Below are 17352 nucleotides of genomic sequence, written 5' to 3'. Positions count from 1 at the left end.
GGCAATTAAACTTGCTTCTCCATGGTTGTGTTTGTTTTGTATTCCAGTTTTTGCAGATATCTGGAACGGCTGATATTCACTGAAACAAAAATGAAAAACCTCTAAACTATCAAAGATATTTGAACAGAAGTTGTGAAATTTCCATTCTAAGATAATAAAGTAAGGAAAATAAAAGTAATCAATCAAAAGAAAATAATATGTATGTACTATTGACAATGTATGAACTTAAATACAGTGAGTGAGGTCTGAAAGTAGAATGGATATATTAAATGACAGCCATTTACATCATTAGCAAATTGGAAAAAATATCACTATCATCTGTTAACAAATGCTGCTTATACAGTACAATAATTGCTGAATTAAAATTTGATCTATTGAACTACTAAATAAATTATTATTAATGAGTATCAAAAAATAGAATACATTACCAAAATTATATATACACATCTAATAAAAATAAAAAGTTTTGTAATCACTACCAAATGCTGAAGGATCTTTTTACAGACAAAGAAAATAATTAGTTAACCGATAAATTATAGCCTTTATTTTATTTAAAATAATGAGGTAAATGCAGTTATTACTAAGAGAAGCATAAAGTAATAATTTTATTATTATCACAAGAGAGCGCATGTTAATTTTAATATCAATTAAAATATTAACAATTAAAACACATAAACATATATAATCCACGCATCCCCTTTTTCCATATTAAATAAACTTCAGTAATATTTATTTATTTCCAGTTATTTATATAGTGCACACATATTCTGCAGCACTTTACAGAGAATATTTGGTAATTCACATCAGTCCCTGCCCCAGTGGAGTTATCACATGTACACACATTCACAATAGGGATCATTTTTGTTGACAGCCAATTAACCTACCAGTATATATTTTTGGATTGTGGGAGAAAACTGGAGTACCTAGATGAAACCCATGCAAGTACAGGGAGAATATACAAACTCCACACAGTTAGGGCCATGGTGGGAATCGAACCCATGACCTCAATGCTGTGAGGCAGTAATGCTAACCATTACACCATCCGTACCGCCCAATATATAATATTTTACTAGGTAGCCTTAATAAATTATTGTGCAACAGATTTCTCCTTTAGAAAGTTCAAGCTGATATGACTGCATATATTTGTGTTCACTCCAGCTCTCAGGGGCAGATGTATTAACCTGGAGAAGGAATAAGGAAGTGATAAACCAGTGATATGTGCAAGGTGATAAAGGCACCAGCCAATCAGATCCTAACTGTTAATTTACATATTGGAGCTGATTGGCTGGTGCCTTTATCACCTTGCACATATCACTGGTTTATCACTTCCTTATGCCTTCTCCAGGTTAATACATCTGCCCTTCAGTGTACAATAAACAGCTTCATAGCATTTAGATGTAATTATCTAGCAGTCATGCTATGGTCAACACCCTTTTCAGAATGCACAGTGAAGAAATAGGTCACCACAGGTACAGAAGTCCCAGGCTCACGCAGATCACCATGTGATGGAAGCTGATGACACAACCCCCAGTCAGAGTCTTTCTCATGTGTACTCCCAGCGCTGTGTGTATACTGTAGATCCAGATCAGTCCTTCTGTGAACTGTGAGCTGACTATGACCAGAGTGATCCCCTTACAGTCTGTTAGTTGCTTGTCTTTGTGAGCAGGAGAGAAGGTAGGCTTATCACCTCATCCCTTTAATTCTGTACACATATTAATTACGCAGGTTCTGTGGCTGATTAAAACCAGGTGAAATGGAGTCTTGAAGGCAGACAGCCACAGATCCTGTGTAATTAGTATGTGTCCAGAATTAAAGGGATGAGGTGGTAACCCTAAACGGAGGGAGATTGTAGCTGCAAAGACACGCCTTAGTTGCAGATAGTAGCAGGCTTTCCCAGGTAGAATAAGTCCATGGAATGTGGGTTCCACTCTCCTTAATGCATTTCTCTGCCTCCAGAGCTTGGCAGTTTCATCAAAAGGAGTCCATAGGTGTGAATTAGTTCCAGTTAGTGTATTTATACTGAAAGCAGACAATAAGCTGTTATTTATAATTAGTACACCTGGGTATAAACGGTGATCAACATAAAAGTGAAATAATTAATCAAGAAAATAGAGGTGAGAAGTATTTACAACATATTTTAAGACATTTAAACTATAAACATCATTATATGTATCAGTATATAAGAGATACAGTAAGCACATAATTATTTATATGTTACTAGAACTAGGCATCACTGATCCACTTTGAAGAGATTACTTATTCTTGTTAAATATGCTTCAAATAGTTGCCCTTAATAGCCATCCTTGTGGCTTAACTGACTAGAGCCACATCTCTGTCACCAAGTGGTCCGTGATTCAAGTACTGCATCATTTTGAGGTTTTTTATTTTTATTTTTTTATAATTACACTCCATTTTAACTTAGAAAATTGCGTATATTTATATTAACCATCTAATCACAGTAAAACAATATTGCATCTCTATTCCATTTTAGGGAGATAACATAATTATATTAAATATACTTTTAATAGCTGACTTCTATAACAATCTCTGTGGCTCAACAGGTCAAGACCACATCTCCATTATTACAGGGTTCATGGTTCAAATCTAACCCCAGTTGAAGTTCCATTATTTTGTTATTATTTAATGTGCAAAGCATAAAAAAGTACAGTGTGTCTACATTAACCTTTTAATCACAGTATAGCAAATTTTCATGGTTTAAATGGCATAACAAACAATCACCAATATTAAATCAATTAGAAACATTATTAATATTATCTGTCTCACTACTCTACTCAAGAAGATGTCATATTATATGAAACTAAATATGTCTATAATAGTTAATTTGCACAGTATGTTGTATGGCCCACTGGCTAGAGCTATGTCTTCATCATCATAAGATCCACGGTTCAAATCTCACCTAACATGGATTTTTCCTTCATCATTTATAGTCTATTTATTATTATTATTATTATTATCATCATCATCATCATCATCATCATCATCATTATTACTATTATTAACATTATTATCATTACAAGGTGAATTATATAATAATAAAAATGAGGCCCCATGACCACAATAATCCTGTCATAACTTCTTCGATTTCAACAATTTAATAAGGTGTGTCTTGTTAAATAAGCTGTATCTTGTTAAATAAGCACCACTCATAGTTATACCAATTGATTCATGGTAACATGAGAATTCTCTTACTAAAGCACCTAATACCAAATTGAAATTCCCATATATATATATATATATATATATATCAGATATTAATAATATAATCTCAATATTTTAATTTAAACCAATTAGAGACAGGGCATTAAGAGCAAAAATCCAAAAGGCTTTTCTCTTGCAGAGAAGGTTAAATCTGTTTCCTTCGCTTATGGTGAATCCTGACAAGCTATGAGTGTTAATACCTTTAATCACATTAAGCCTATGTTCCAAAAACCTCCTTTTTAGGGATCTCCCCACATATTGAGCTCCACATGTACAGGTAATCAGATAAACCACATACCTTTTTTGACAATTAATGAAATCCTGAATATCAAATGGTTGTCCTAAAGTTTGCGATTCAAATTTACTACTTTAATGTTTAATAAATTTGTAAGTTATACATCAAAAATGTGAACATTTATAACAGTCTTCTGGTTATACAAAGAAATAAAACCGGTTATTTTCTATATATTCTGAGATTGGTTTTAATGGACTAGGAGTCAAATGACTAGGAGCAAGATAGCCTTGAAGGTTTCTGGTGTTTTTCAGCTATTAAAAGTAAAGATCCTCTGTATTTAATAAATGCTTCTTGAAAAGCCCTTTTTAGTAAAACTTCTGGGTATCCCTGTTCTTTAAAGGCGTCTTTGAGTTCCATTGCTTGTATAGCAAGATAAGAATCATCAGAACAGTAATGGCACAACCTATAATATTGAATCTTGGGAATATTTTGCATCCAAGGTGCAAAATGACAACATCTCTAGTTTAAAAATATATCAATCAACTTGTTTACTATAAGTAGTAGTGAATATCTCTTGACTCTCAATACGCAAGGCAATATCAAGGAAATTGTTGTGCAATGAATAGTTCAAGTGAAATACGTTCCAAATGAAATAGTGTTCTTGTGAATTAGTGTTTTAATGAATAGGGAGTGAATAATGGGTGTGGATGTTGAGACGTAGATCTTGTGAAGAGAGGAGATGTCAAGTTGGGAGATATTTTGAGATAAGTTAAGAAATGTACATTGGTGTAGTTAGTTTAATGGCCTTGTGTGTGAGTAAAAGTATTTTATATTGATTATGGTAGAATACATGTAACGAATGGAGGGAATGACAGAGTGGATCTGCAGCTGATGAACATCTAGCAAGGTAGATAAGCCTCACAGCTGCATTCAGAATGGATTGCAGTAGTGAGAGTCTCTTTTTGATAAGACCAGTAAGAAGACTATTGCAATAGTCAATGCAGGAGATAATGTGAGCATGGATTAGAGTTTTTTCAGTGTCTTGTGTAAGGTATGGTCGTATTTTGGATATGTTTTTAAGATACATACAACATGATTTTAAGAAAGATTGAATGTGGGGAATAAAGGACAGTTCAGAGTTAAGGATGACACCTTGGCAACGAGCTTGTGGGATAGGACTGATTGTCGAGTTCTCAACAGTGATAAAGATATCAGGTTGGTAACTACTATTGTCTGGTGGAAATATAATTAACTTTGTTTTGGAAATTTTAAGTTTGAGGTGGCAAGTTGACATCCAAGACGAAATGGCAGAAAGGCATTCAGTGACATGGCCCAATACAGATGGTGACAAATCTTAGGAGGATAGGTAGAATTGAGTATCATCTACATACAGATGATACTGAAATCCAAAAGAGCTGATTAGTTTGCCAGGATAAGTGGTACAGATTGAGAAAGGCAGAGGACCTAAGATTGTGCCTTGCGGTACTCCAACTGAAAGAGGTAGCAAAGAGGAGGTGAATTAAGAAAAGTGGACACTGAAGGAGTGATTAGATAGAATGAGAACCAAGAAAGGATTTTGTCTTGCAGACCTAGGGATTGCAGTGTTTGTATGAGAAGAGAGTGATCAGCAGTGTCAAATGCAGGAGAGAGATCTAGAAGAATAAGAAGTGAGAAATAGCATTTAGACTTCACAGTGACCAGATCATTCACTACTTTAGTCAGTGCTGTCTATGTGGATAGGGAATTAAAGCCTGACTTAAGTGGGTCCAAAAAGTTGCGTGAGTTAAGAAAGTGTGTGAGGTGAGTGTAGGCAAGTCTCTCAAGTAGTTTGGAGAGGCATGGGAGCTGAGAGATTGGATGGTAGTTTGAGAGAAAGTTAGGTTCAGAATAATTTTATTTTCAGAATGGGAGTAATCACTGCATGCTTGAACAGTGAATGAAAGAACCTAGTAGCGAGGGACAGATTATATATATTAGTTAAGGTTGGAATGATCACAAGAGACAGATATTTACTTATGTGTAAGGGTATAGGATCAGGAGGAGAGGTAGTAGAGTAGCAGGACGAGCAGAGCATTGATACTTCATCTTCATTTGTGGGTTCAAATGAAGAAAGAGTGCCAGGGAGTTCAGCTAGATGATTGAGAAGGTCACTACCATTTTATCTCAGATCTTATCAATCTTGTAATTGAAGTAGGAAGCAAGATCTTGTGTCTTGATATTGGCAGGTTGGTTGGGTGAGGGAGGCAGGGCTGGCAGTAGAAATCTTGGGGCATGGTACAGTGATACCTCTGGGGGCCCCCTCAGATTATTATATATATATATATATATATACATACAGTATATATATATATATATATATATATATATATATATATATATGTAAAGACAATGGAGGAGGGAACAAGTGCCTGATAGTAATCACATGCCAGCATTGTAGAGATTTGCCGAGCTACCTTTCCCCCAACCCGGTGGTATTGGTAGAGTAAAGACCCTCCATTGTCCACTGTCACAGGTATATGCAGTACAGGATCTTTGTCTGATTTTCCATTGTGCCAAATAAAACAAACTTACATAAGAAAAGGGAAATATCCCAGAATCACGTCTGTTTACAAATATATCTAGAGACCAACTTTGCTGAGAGCAATGAAGAAATGGTAGCTGTCCAGAAACCACAAGTTTAACCGCATAAGAGGTATCATAAAGATAGTGGACACATGTCTTGGGAGCTGCTTCATCAATGATCTAACTACAGGCTGATGTAATTCGGAGAATCTGGTATGGGTACTACCTATATTGTACATGTGTGTTGTCATTGTACCCAAAGATACTACACTATCAGGTGCTTGTTCCCTCCTCCACTGTCTTTACAGATTACCCAAACAAGCACATACCAAGTGTTATATAAGGAACTGAACTGCCACCCACAGAGGAATCTGTGGTTCTAGTGTTGAAGTCACTACTTGAGCTACTGCTGAGTGAACTACCTTTACGAACAATCTTCATAGATAAATACAGTACAGGAAGGAGCGCATCAGCGTAACTAATCTTCTCATATATATATTATATATTAAAGCACAACAGATTTTCTGCACTATATAAGAAACTGTTTATATATATATATTTATACACATATATAAATATGTATATCTACAGTATTCTTACTCACCCACATTCACCACAGCCTGTGTCTCCCTATCTCTCTTTCCTCTCACACTACCCACAGTCTGCCTCTCCCCATTGACTCCATGCTGCATTCACAACTCCACCACCCCATCCCAAAACCATTTGTCCCTTCACCAAGCCACTCTTACTCTGGTGAAAGGCTCACCTGCACTGTACTCCCTAGTACCCAGACCTGAATACCGCCAAGCAGACTCCACTAGTAGAGGTCAGCTCAGGGCACAGGAATCCTGGCTAGCAGATATGCTGCCATGTCCCATAACTGCCTGCAACAGAGCTGGACCCGATAGACTGTGTGTGAGAGGCTCCTGTCACTCTGAGACTGTGGCCACACTGCCTGTAGCTCATTGCCCTATTTGGACAAGACGCCTCACAACCCTGTCCGGCACTAAGCAGCATATCCTTGGGGCCCCTCTGATCCTTGGGACACTGTACAGGTGTCCCATTTAAGCCCCTCTGTCGCCAACCTTGAATGGAGGGGTTAGAAGTTATTTAAATGTATTAAAAAGTAATTTTGAGTTAGAGGCTTGAGCAGAGATTAGAGTTTGAAAATATGTTTGTTTGGTAGTGTCCAGGGCATTACAATAAGAGGTAGACTGTTTTATATATGAGAATAAACTTAGGTGTAGCACAAAATGATAAATACCACCTGAGTGCCCCATCATAGGAGAGTTCTTGTTTACCTTCGGGTAAAAGTTGTGTATCAAAAATAAACTTAGGTAGTCATTTTTTTGTAATTTTGTACTTATAATATTTCTACCTCCTTATATAAAGATATATTGAATTAATAGATTATCTAACACATATTTTCCTCCTAACCAATTGACCACCAGCAGTTTATACAGTACTATGATGGAATTATTTGTACAAGACTCTACACCAACCGGATTGTACACCCTCTCTTTTTCTCCCTCTTTTTCTCCATCTGTTTTCCCCTCTTTTTATGATGATAGAAACTGTCCATCTGTGGCAGGTGATGTTCATATAAGTATAAGCATATAATGTATTTACGGCTTTGGGAACTATGTATTATGTATTTAAACTCTCTTTGTACATGTGTTTGTTTGTTTATTTATTTGTCTACAATATTTGATTTTTGATTGATGTGTTTTTACTGAACATCTATAACAAAACTGCAAGCTTACTTATGCTGAAATCCCTTTCAACTAATTAATTAATTAATTGGACTAAACTGTGGATCAAGGATTTACACAGCTTCCTATACTGCATGAGGCAACTTCTTCTGAGAAAGCTGCCAGGAGCAGAGAAATGCATTGAAGCCTCATGCAGAGTGATTTTTAAAGCACAGCACTATTGCCAGCTTCCCCACAGAGCATAAACATCAGATGAAGGGTGATATACCCAGTTGCACCAATGGCCCTGGTGGGCTCCTAAGGAGATCATTACCTCCTGCTAAATTAAGTTCCATTCCAGCAGGTTATACATCGCTCGCATATGTGCCCTGCTTTGTTATATATTACAATGCTACCTATGTGCCTAGCACCCGGATTCTCTTAAACAAGCCACTTAACAGAGAACTCCGGTGAGTGACACTTTGCTGTGTAGAGATTGATGGGACTGCACTGAGAATCTGCACAGCATTAAAATGTATGCCAACCACTGTTGGTACTACTATTATCATAAATTAATGTGGATACAAAAAGCTGCTGTTGGCCAATTTGTATTGTCATTTTGTTTGCTAAAACAGTATCTCTGAGATCTATTAATATACAGCCTTTAATTAAAAAATAAATTATTTACTGTTTTTTTAAACTGCTGATGCAGAGCTACATTATTTTATCCAAATGCAAAAATGTTGCTCTATATAGCTTTATTCTTTTTTAAATAAATAAATTGTTAATAATTGTATACAGTGTGTTAAGTTTGTGCTACAGCAGTGCTGCGGATTTCTTTCTGATAGCCTTTTTATTAGAGGGTTTGCACTCCTCTAGACAGCCAGGCAGATGCAATTTCACATTTGCTACACTAGTTATAATCACTAACTTGTGCCAGGACTGAAATATACCTATTATATTTGAGTAAGTCATTGGAATATGAGATTTATACCACTGATATTCAACTTTACATAAGATTTTTTTTAGGTGTCTTGTTAATTTAGAGTGCTATTGTTGGCATCTAGACCTATGTAGAGTGTGATGATTAGTTGGAGCTACTTCATCAAGAGCTATTTCTAGAGTCTGGTTCAGGTGTGATACAGCCATCTCAGGAGAAGTGAATGCAGAATTAGGTTAAAGCAGTTGTTGCAGAGAGGTGGAAAGTTCTTGAAAATTATTTGCATTAATATTTCTGTGTGTTTGAGAAGGATTGGAATACTTCAGTGACACTGAGTTTGTAGTATTGGAGGAGAGCATGCAGGTGATAAGATTGTGATCTGAGAGCGGTAAAGAAGTGTTAGTGAATTCAGAAACTGAGCATAGTCCGGTTAATGCTAGATCAATGCAGTGACCCTCCTGATGAGTAGAGGAGTCAGTTTATTGGGAGAAGCCGAGAGTGGAGTTTAGAGAGAGTAGATTCGGGGCATGAGCAGCAGATTTCAGACTATCAATAGCAATATTGAAATCACCCATGATGATGGTGGAGACACCAGAAGATAGGAAGTGAGGGAGCCAAGCAGAAAAATCTTCCAGAAATTGTTTAGGTTAACAAGGTGGGCGATAGCTGCAACACACAGAGAGAAACAAGTGTAAATCTTGCTAGAATGTACTTCAAATGATGTAAATGTGAGTGATAGAACCTGTTGTAGAACTGTGTATGCGAAGGATTAGGAAAGTCCAACTCCACCTCCTTTACTGTTACCTGGACTGGAGGTGTGTGTGAAGTGGAGACCACCATGTGACAGTGCTGCAGGGGAGGCTGTGTTATGGATAGATGTTAATTTGGTAAAAACAGAGCTTGCATTCCATAAGGCACATTTTAGCGATTTGGAGGGTGAAGGGAGACATGATGTGTATGTTGGCAGGATTTCTACATTGCTGCAAATCAGGTGAATGTGAGTGGGACAAGTGGTTTGGTCCCTGATTTGATGAAATATCACCAGCTATCAGAACCAGCAGAGAGAGATAGATGTGAGTGTAGGAGGTTTGTGAATGTTTTTTTTTATGGTGACAGGTTGTGGATGTTATGGTTAATGTATAATGATAAGTAGAAAGCTCATGAGTGTTAATCAGAGGGGAGTGGACAATTGAGGAGGCAATGTGTACAGGGAATTCACCTCTCAAGCACGGTCCATTAGTACAGGGGGCCCTCAGTGCTGTGTCCTCTCACCCCTGCTCTTCTCCCTGTACACTGTACCTGTGACTGTACCTCAGAGGTGCAATCAGTAAAGATCATAAAATTTGCTGATGACACTACCGTCATCGGCCTCATCAAGGACGGGGATGAATCAGCCTATAGACGGGAAGTAGACAGGTTGGCCCAGTGGTGCATCCACAACAACCTTGAGCTCAACCCTCTCAAAACTGCAGAGATGATAGTGGACTTCAGGAAGAAGTTATCTAGTGCACCTCCGCTAACGATTGCTGAAAGTGTGGTATCTCTAGTGGACTCCTTCAAGTTTCTAGGGACCACAATCTCCCGGGACCTTAAATGGGGGTCCAACACAGACGCCACTGTTGGGAAAGCACAGCAGAGGTTGTTCTTCCTCAGGCAACTAAGGAAGTTCAACATCCCACAGAAGCTTCTGCTCCTCTTCTACTCCGCGATTGTGGAGTCGGTACTGTGCTCCTCAATACTCGTATGGCACAGCTCCGCCAGTGCGAGGGACAGATGCAGGCTCCAAAAGGTGGTCAGAACTGCAGAGAAGATCATCGGGGCCGACCTTCCCTCAGTCCAGGACCTGTACCTGTCCATAGCTAAAAAGCGGGCAATGAAGATAGTAAAAGACCAACTACATCCCGGCCATACCATGTTTAACTTGCTTCCTTCAGGCAGGTGTTACAGGGCCGTCCCCGCCAGGTCCACCAGAAGCCTCAAAAGTTTCTTTCCCCATGTGGTCTGCCTGCTGAACTCCTGAACATTGACTGACTAGACGTACATGTAACTAACTTGCGTCCCTATGGTATACCTATCTGTGTGACTTTACTTGCCCCCCCCCCCCCCACCTGCTTATCTGTTACCTAATTGGCTGTTGTATAGCAAATCGAAGACAAATTCCTAGTATATGCAAGTATACCTGGCCAATAAAGCTGATTCTGATTCTGAGATGGGTGAGTGGCAGGGAGAGTGAATTATGTAATTGCTTTGGAAAGGATACCATGAAGTGAAATGCAGAGAAGCAATTTGTTGAACATGATGTATTTGAAATAAAACTAAAGTTATTTAGTCTTAGAGAATAATGAAGTTGCAATTGTTACAGTTAAACATTCAAAAACCTATTTTGATTGTGTTATTCCGCTGTTCATTTTAAAACACTTAGATTATGAACAATTTATAAAATAGCTATGGGGAATTAATTGTCATTTATTTTTAATCTCTTAATTTAAATGGATGTCATTTACTAAATTTGTAACAAATTACTTTTGTGAACAGTAATATGTATTTTAGTTTTTATGTTTGTTTACAACCATTTAAATGTCTATGATACTGCACATTATTGATCTGTTTGTAGGGAAGAGCCAACATGGAGATTGCTGATTTAAATCAGACCTCAAATAATTGGACAGATGATTATTTCCCTGGGTAAGTATATTGTTTAAGTAGAAAAATGTATTTCTATGTGTGAAAATGTTATACATATTTAGGTATGGTTTATCCCAATGAAAATTTTTGTTACCTTTTCTATTTTGCACATTTGTGGTAATGAGTGATAATGTTTATTTACAGGTTTCACTCATTTTATTAGATAATCAAAGTACAAATCTTTAGTTTATGATTAAAACAAAAAAAAGTAATTTAAAAGCTATTTTAATCCTAAAGAATATGCAATTTGATTCTTTAAATATATTTAAAAAAATAGGTTCAAAAGTGACTTTTGTACAAATTCTAAAACTTTTCAGTAGTGATCATTGCAAACTGGTGATGAAAGTCTATGATGTAAATTTACTTAGCATTGGTTTGGGATTCAATTAATAACCAATAGCTTTTTAGTGTCTAAAGTCTGTACCAAGAATTGGTTTTGTTTGTCATTTAAAATCTGCCAATTGATGGCTATCCATTTTAAAGCACTTCTATCACCAAAAAACCCATAAAAGCTGCTGTCAATCAGCAATGGGTGTCAAGCACTGTTCAGACCCATAGTATCTGTACAGATTTTGATGTATAAAAAGTAAAAAAAGGGGAAAATCAAAACAAATGATGTGAGGACCCCCCCCCCAAAAAAAAATAAAAAAAAAAAAAAATATATATATATATATATATATATATATATATATATATATAACTAATCCCAGGCTTCCTAGTACAGGCTTGGCTAGTATTGATTAATATGGTCGCAGTTAATATACTGCTTGATGCAATGCTGACAAACATAATATCGGCAACCAAATCACAAACAAAAAAATCCCGACAGGCACACTAAACATACAACCAATATACCAATACAGCTTAAAAACCGGCACACCTCAAATACCGACACTCAAAATACTGACAGGTCAAGACGATAATAAAAACCAACAACACAAAATACAGACACTGTGAAGACACTGACACAGTGAAGTTACTGAAAAATCGAAATACTGGTAAACACAACGCCGGCAAGGTTGTAATCCTTACAGACCACAAACCCCCCAGTCAGAATACCAAACACTGACATTCCGACATACAAAATACAGACAACCACAACACGGCAAACAATATACCAACACTAACACAATTCCAATAGTCAAAATACCGACACCAATACAATACTGACAAAGAATAATTCCAGCACTAATGCTGACAGAAGAAACACCTGCAATCACAAGACTGACAAACAATATACCGATACTAACACAATCCCGGTAGTCAAAATACCAACACCAATACAATATTGACAAAGAGTAATCCTAGCACACGTGCTGACAGATGAAATACCGGCAATCACAACACTGACAAACAATATACTAACACAATCCTGATAGTGGCCTGGTCTCACGTATTAATATATTATTATGTCATATCATGAGTTCTGAATATAAAGAATAACGTTAAGGCAGTAGAATCCAAGCTCATTATAAATGAGCAAATACTGAAGTAAATACTCATTATACTGTAGCATATACTGTAGATATAGATCTCTTAAAATCATTTGTTTTCACCAAATAAAGATACTACAGTATTCACAAGAAGTTCTAAAGTCTAAAACGAATTTCCAAAGCAGAGAATACAGGTAACTATCCAACATTTTCAGTCTTTTATGCTTGTCTGGTAAGTCATATTCTTGTAAGATTCGTGTGCATACTGTACACACAATAGAATTGTAATTCATACACAGTAACAGCTAAATAAACGTAGTGCAATCAATATGGAACTGTCAAAGTTGCTTACTGGTAAATCATGAGTGAAGCCCTGTTTGTCTCCCACCTTGTGCAGACCAGTTCTGAAGTATTAGTCTTTTTAGAAAAGAAGTGGATTGTTTTTAGCAGGACAGAGAGTGGCCAGATGATTTTGTGAAATAACATACCCTAGGGTTGTGAGCTTCACCACAGATAGGTTCATATTGCAGATGATTCCTCTAGCTACCTTAAACTTTAAATTACTCAATTAGTCTTTAAATGCTTTAATTTTTTCAGGTAACTAATTTTACAGCTACTATTTCATATTTACTATTATTATGGTTTCTTAATCTGATTAAAAGAGCCAGATTAAGAAATTAAACTGTTTATAAATGAGTGTCCTTACTTAACCTTGGGTAATTGGTCAAATAATTTATTCTGCAGAGCTCATATATTTCAATAATTTCTCCTTTGTTAAAATAAATTTCCTTTCAAAATTATACAAGAAGAATATTTGACTGCTAGGATTTGAAAGGAAAAGTCACTTACCCGTGTAAGTGTTATAACTACTTGATTTATTAGCATAAACCCTTCATCTGTTATTCTCAACTGTAATACAATAGAGAGAAAAATACATCAGGGGATTAAGTCATTACAGCAGGGGATTAAATCCGATTGGCCAGTCTCAGTTAATCCTACTAAAGGTCAAAATAAATGTGGATCCATCTGTACATGACCACATACTGTTTGTTCCACAAAAATGTGTTTCTGGACTGTATCACAAACAGGTAAAAGAAGGGGATGCTCACATTATTGCTATTAATGGTTCATAACACACTATTATTATATAAAGGTATTGCAGATTTTTTTAATATATGGGCCTCATGGCTATATACCCCCATTTATAATTTAATTATTATTATTTTTTGTTTACATTAATGATCCTAAAAAAATGATTGCACTGAAGAACCCATTAAATAAGCAATTATATGATTAGGAGATATACAGAATATATCAAATTGACAACTTCTGTCCCCATTAAAAAAAACACCAACTGAGAAACATTTTAACAAAAGATTTATTTTTACTCAATTGAAATGTACAGTCTGGGTCACACACAGACACATGCATATTGTACAGTACTTTGCATACAGTTAGGGTCACACACAGGCACAGACAGACAGAGGTACCGCTCACAATGATTGTTCTCCCTAGAGTTGCTAAGAAGAACAAAAAACACTGGTAGCAGGCAGGCCCTAGGTGGCTGCTTGTACTGCAGTGTGGGAAATCCGCCTCTGGGTATAATGAAGACTCCTTTGCAGTGTGAAGTAATTTCTGCTGAAGCTGGTAAGCAAGATGAAACATGTAGGCAATAGCAAAAAAGTCACCAGTGACCAAAATACGCTTAGATCAGAAGATAAAAGTGAACAACAGCTTTGGAGCAAGCTGCAGCTCCGACACTTCCTCACACCATGAGTGTCACGATCCGGGTATCTGGGCGCCATTACTTGCCTTTTAGATGTCTCCTGAGGCTGGCTCAGCGTTCCAAGTCCGGATCTCATCTGTGTCCACACTCTCCATATCCCTCCTGTCACTCTGAGACGCTGTCACAGCGGCGCCATGTTTGAATCCTGCATGGCTTCTCCTGTCCTCCGCGGCCTCCGCCGCTACTCCTGTGTTATAGTTACAGGTTGTCAGAGTGGTGCTTCATGCCTGCCGCGACCCTGCTGTCATCCATGCGCCTCAGTCTACAGTTCTTAGTTTGGCGTCTCCTGTCCTCTGCGGCTGGCGCCGCCATTGCTGTTATGTTTTCACATGTTTTTTCCAAACCAGCTTTCCCTCAAAACACTAACATGGGCGCAGCCATGTTGGTTCCAGTCACATGTTCTGTTTCCACCAATCTGCTGCACTGTGGAATCTGCATGATTGGCCAGCCAATGCCTGCACTGCAGCAGGTATAAGTATCCTGTGCCTGAACCAGGAAATGGTCAGTGCTTTGTTTGTCATACCTTGTTCCAGTCTCTCTCTCCTGTGGATGTTTCTCCAGGTTCCAGCTCCTGTCTCCAGCATCTACTAAAGAGACCCGCACCTGCCTTCCATCCTGCGGTGCAGCCTGACTCTGCAGTCCTCTGTGGCTGCTCCAGCTTCCAGTTATTAACCCATCTGCTTCCAGCTTCCAGCTATTAACCCAGCTGTTTCCAGCAGCCAGCTTCCAACAGAATTCAGCTTCCTTAAAGAGCCGGTGTTCTTTCAGCTGATTCCTACTTACCAGCAGTATCCACTTACCACCGGTAACCACTCTTCAATTCTTCTATTTCCACGCTCCCTAGCATCTTACAGTATTTACTCCGTGTCTCCACCACCTGGCTGGTTCCACCCAGTGACTCCAACAGTGTATTCCAGTTATAAGCTTCATCTAATACACCTACTGGCATGTTCCTCGGTTATCTCCACTACTACAGCCTGGCCTGGTAAGGTTATTCTACCAAAGGACTATAACATCTGTTCTGCAACCTACCAGTGCTCTGTGATACCTTCTATGGTTAAGTGTTCCAGGAACTGTATTATCTGCCACTGCTAATACCAACTGTCAATACTGTTGTGATTACACGGAGTCTGTTTAATAAAACTTTTATTTGACTTTTAACCTGGTTGTCATGGTCTACACTTACATGTCCAGGGGTCTGATTAAACAACCTAAGTTTAATTTCATTTCAGCCACTACAACTGAGGCTTCCTCCTGTCAGCCAAAACCCTCAGTTGTGACAGTAAGCACTGACCATATGAATCCAGCCGGAGACCAGGATCAAGCGGCCAGGCCGATGCAAGAACTGGCAGCCAGACTCGAACATCAGGAGGCTGCACAAGGCCACATCATCCGCTGTCTCCAGAATCTCTCTACGCGGCTGGATGGGATTCAAACGACCCTCCGTGTACCTGGCACATCCGGTGCGTACACCACAGTGACACCAGCTGTAACCCCACCCACCTTACCCACTTCCATTCCACGTCTTCATCTTCCAACGCCAGCAAAATTTGACGGATCTCCAAGGTTCTGCAGGAGATTTCTTAACCAATGTGAAATCCATTTTGAGCTTCAACCTGGCAATTTTCCCAGTGACCATACTAAAATTGCCTATATCATTTCCCTTCTCAGTGGCTCAGCCCTTGACTGGGCATCACTTTTATGGGAGAAGTCTGATCCCCTGCTGTCCTCCTATACTGACTTTGTAGCAACTTTCAGGCGCATCTTCGACGAGCCAGGCCGAGTAACCTCTGCTTCATCTGAGATTCTCCGTTTACGCCAGGGAACGCGTACTGTGGGACAGTATCTTATACAGTTCAAAATTCTGGCATCCGAACTGGCATGGAACGACGAGGCCCTGAATGTTGCATTCTGGCATGGCTTATCAGAATGCATCAAGGATGAGTTAGCTACCAGAGACTTGCCCTCTAAGTTGGATGAGCTAATTTCATTATGTACAAAGGTTGATCTACGGTTCAGAGAAAGAGCAACCGATCGAGGAAGATCATCTATTCCTAAATCTTCTGCTCCTCCTCCTCGTCAACCATCTCCATCCAAGGATGAGCCCATGCAAATTGGTCGTTCTCGTCTATCTCCTGCTGAGCACCGAAGACGTCTCTCTGAGTCTCTCTGTCTCTACTGTGCAGCTTCGTCTCACGCTATCAATGCCTGTCCCAAATGTCCGGGAAACTTCAAATCCTAGCTCGCCAAGGAGAGGGCCGGCTAGGAGTAATGATCTCCTCTCCATCTCCTCATGATTGTAATCTTCCAGTCTTGCTTCAAATTGCTCAACGTTGCAGGAATGTAATTGCCCTCCTTGATTCTGGAGCAGCTGGGAATTTCATAACCGAAGCTTATGTTAAACGGTGGTCCCTACCCACCGAGAGACTTTCCTCGTCCATTTCTTTGACTGCCGTGGATGGCAGTAAGATTTTTGATGCAGTTATTTCTCTAAGGACTCTACCAGTTCGTCTGAGAGTAGGAGTTCTTCATTCAGAATTTATTTCCTTTCTAGTGATTCCAAGAGCCACACATCCAGTGGTTTTGGGCCTTCCATGGCTCCGCCTCCACAATCCATCGATTGACTGGACGACTACACAAATACTAGCATGGGGTCCCTCCTGTGCTGAGACCTGTTTGTCCAAAGTACTTCCTGTTTGTTCTTCCTTCCCCAGGTCATCTGATGTTCCACCTCCTCCATATCAAGACTACACGGACGTGTTCAGTAAAGCTTCTGCTGATATCCTTCCTCCTCAATGGGA

At 38.6% G+C, this 17352-nt stretch overlaps 1 long non-coding RNA gene across 1 annotated transcript; it reads left to right on the top strand.

Moving 5' to 3' along the window:
* Positions 1-85: 85 nt before the first annotated feature.
* On the top strand, positions 86-12961 carry LOC134966992 (uncharacterized). Its single transcript, XR_010188758.1, has 3 exons — positions 86-159; positions 11262-11332; positions 12898-12961. It is a non-coding gene; the product is annotated as an uncharacterized LOC134966992 (long non-coding RNA).
* Positions 12962-17352: the final 4391 nt, after the last annotated feature.

The sequence above is a fragment of the Pseudophryne corroboree genome, chromosome 10 (genome assembly GCF_028390025.1).
Source record: "Pseudophryne corroboree isolate aPseCor3 chromosome 10, aPseCor3.hap2, whole genome shotgun sequence".
Classification (NCBI taxonomy): Eukaryota; Metazoa; Chordata; class Amphibia; order Anura; family Myobatrachidae; genus Pseudophryne; species Pseudophryne corroboree.
Note: the sequence above shows the minus strand (reverse complement) of the source record. Positions and strands in the feature narration are given on the sequence as shown.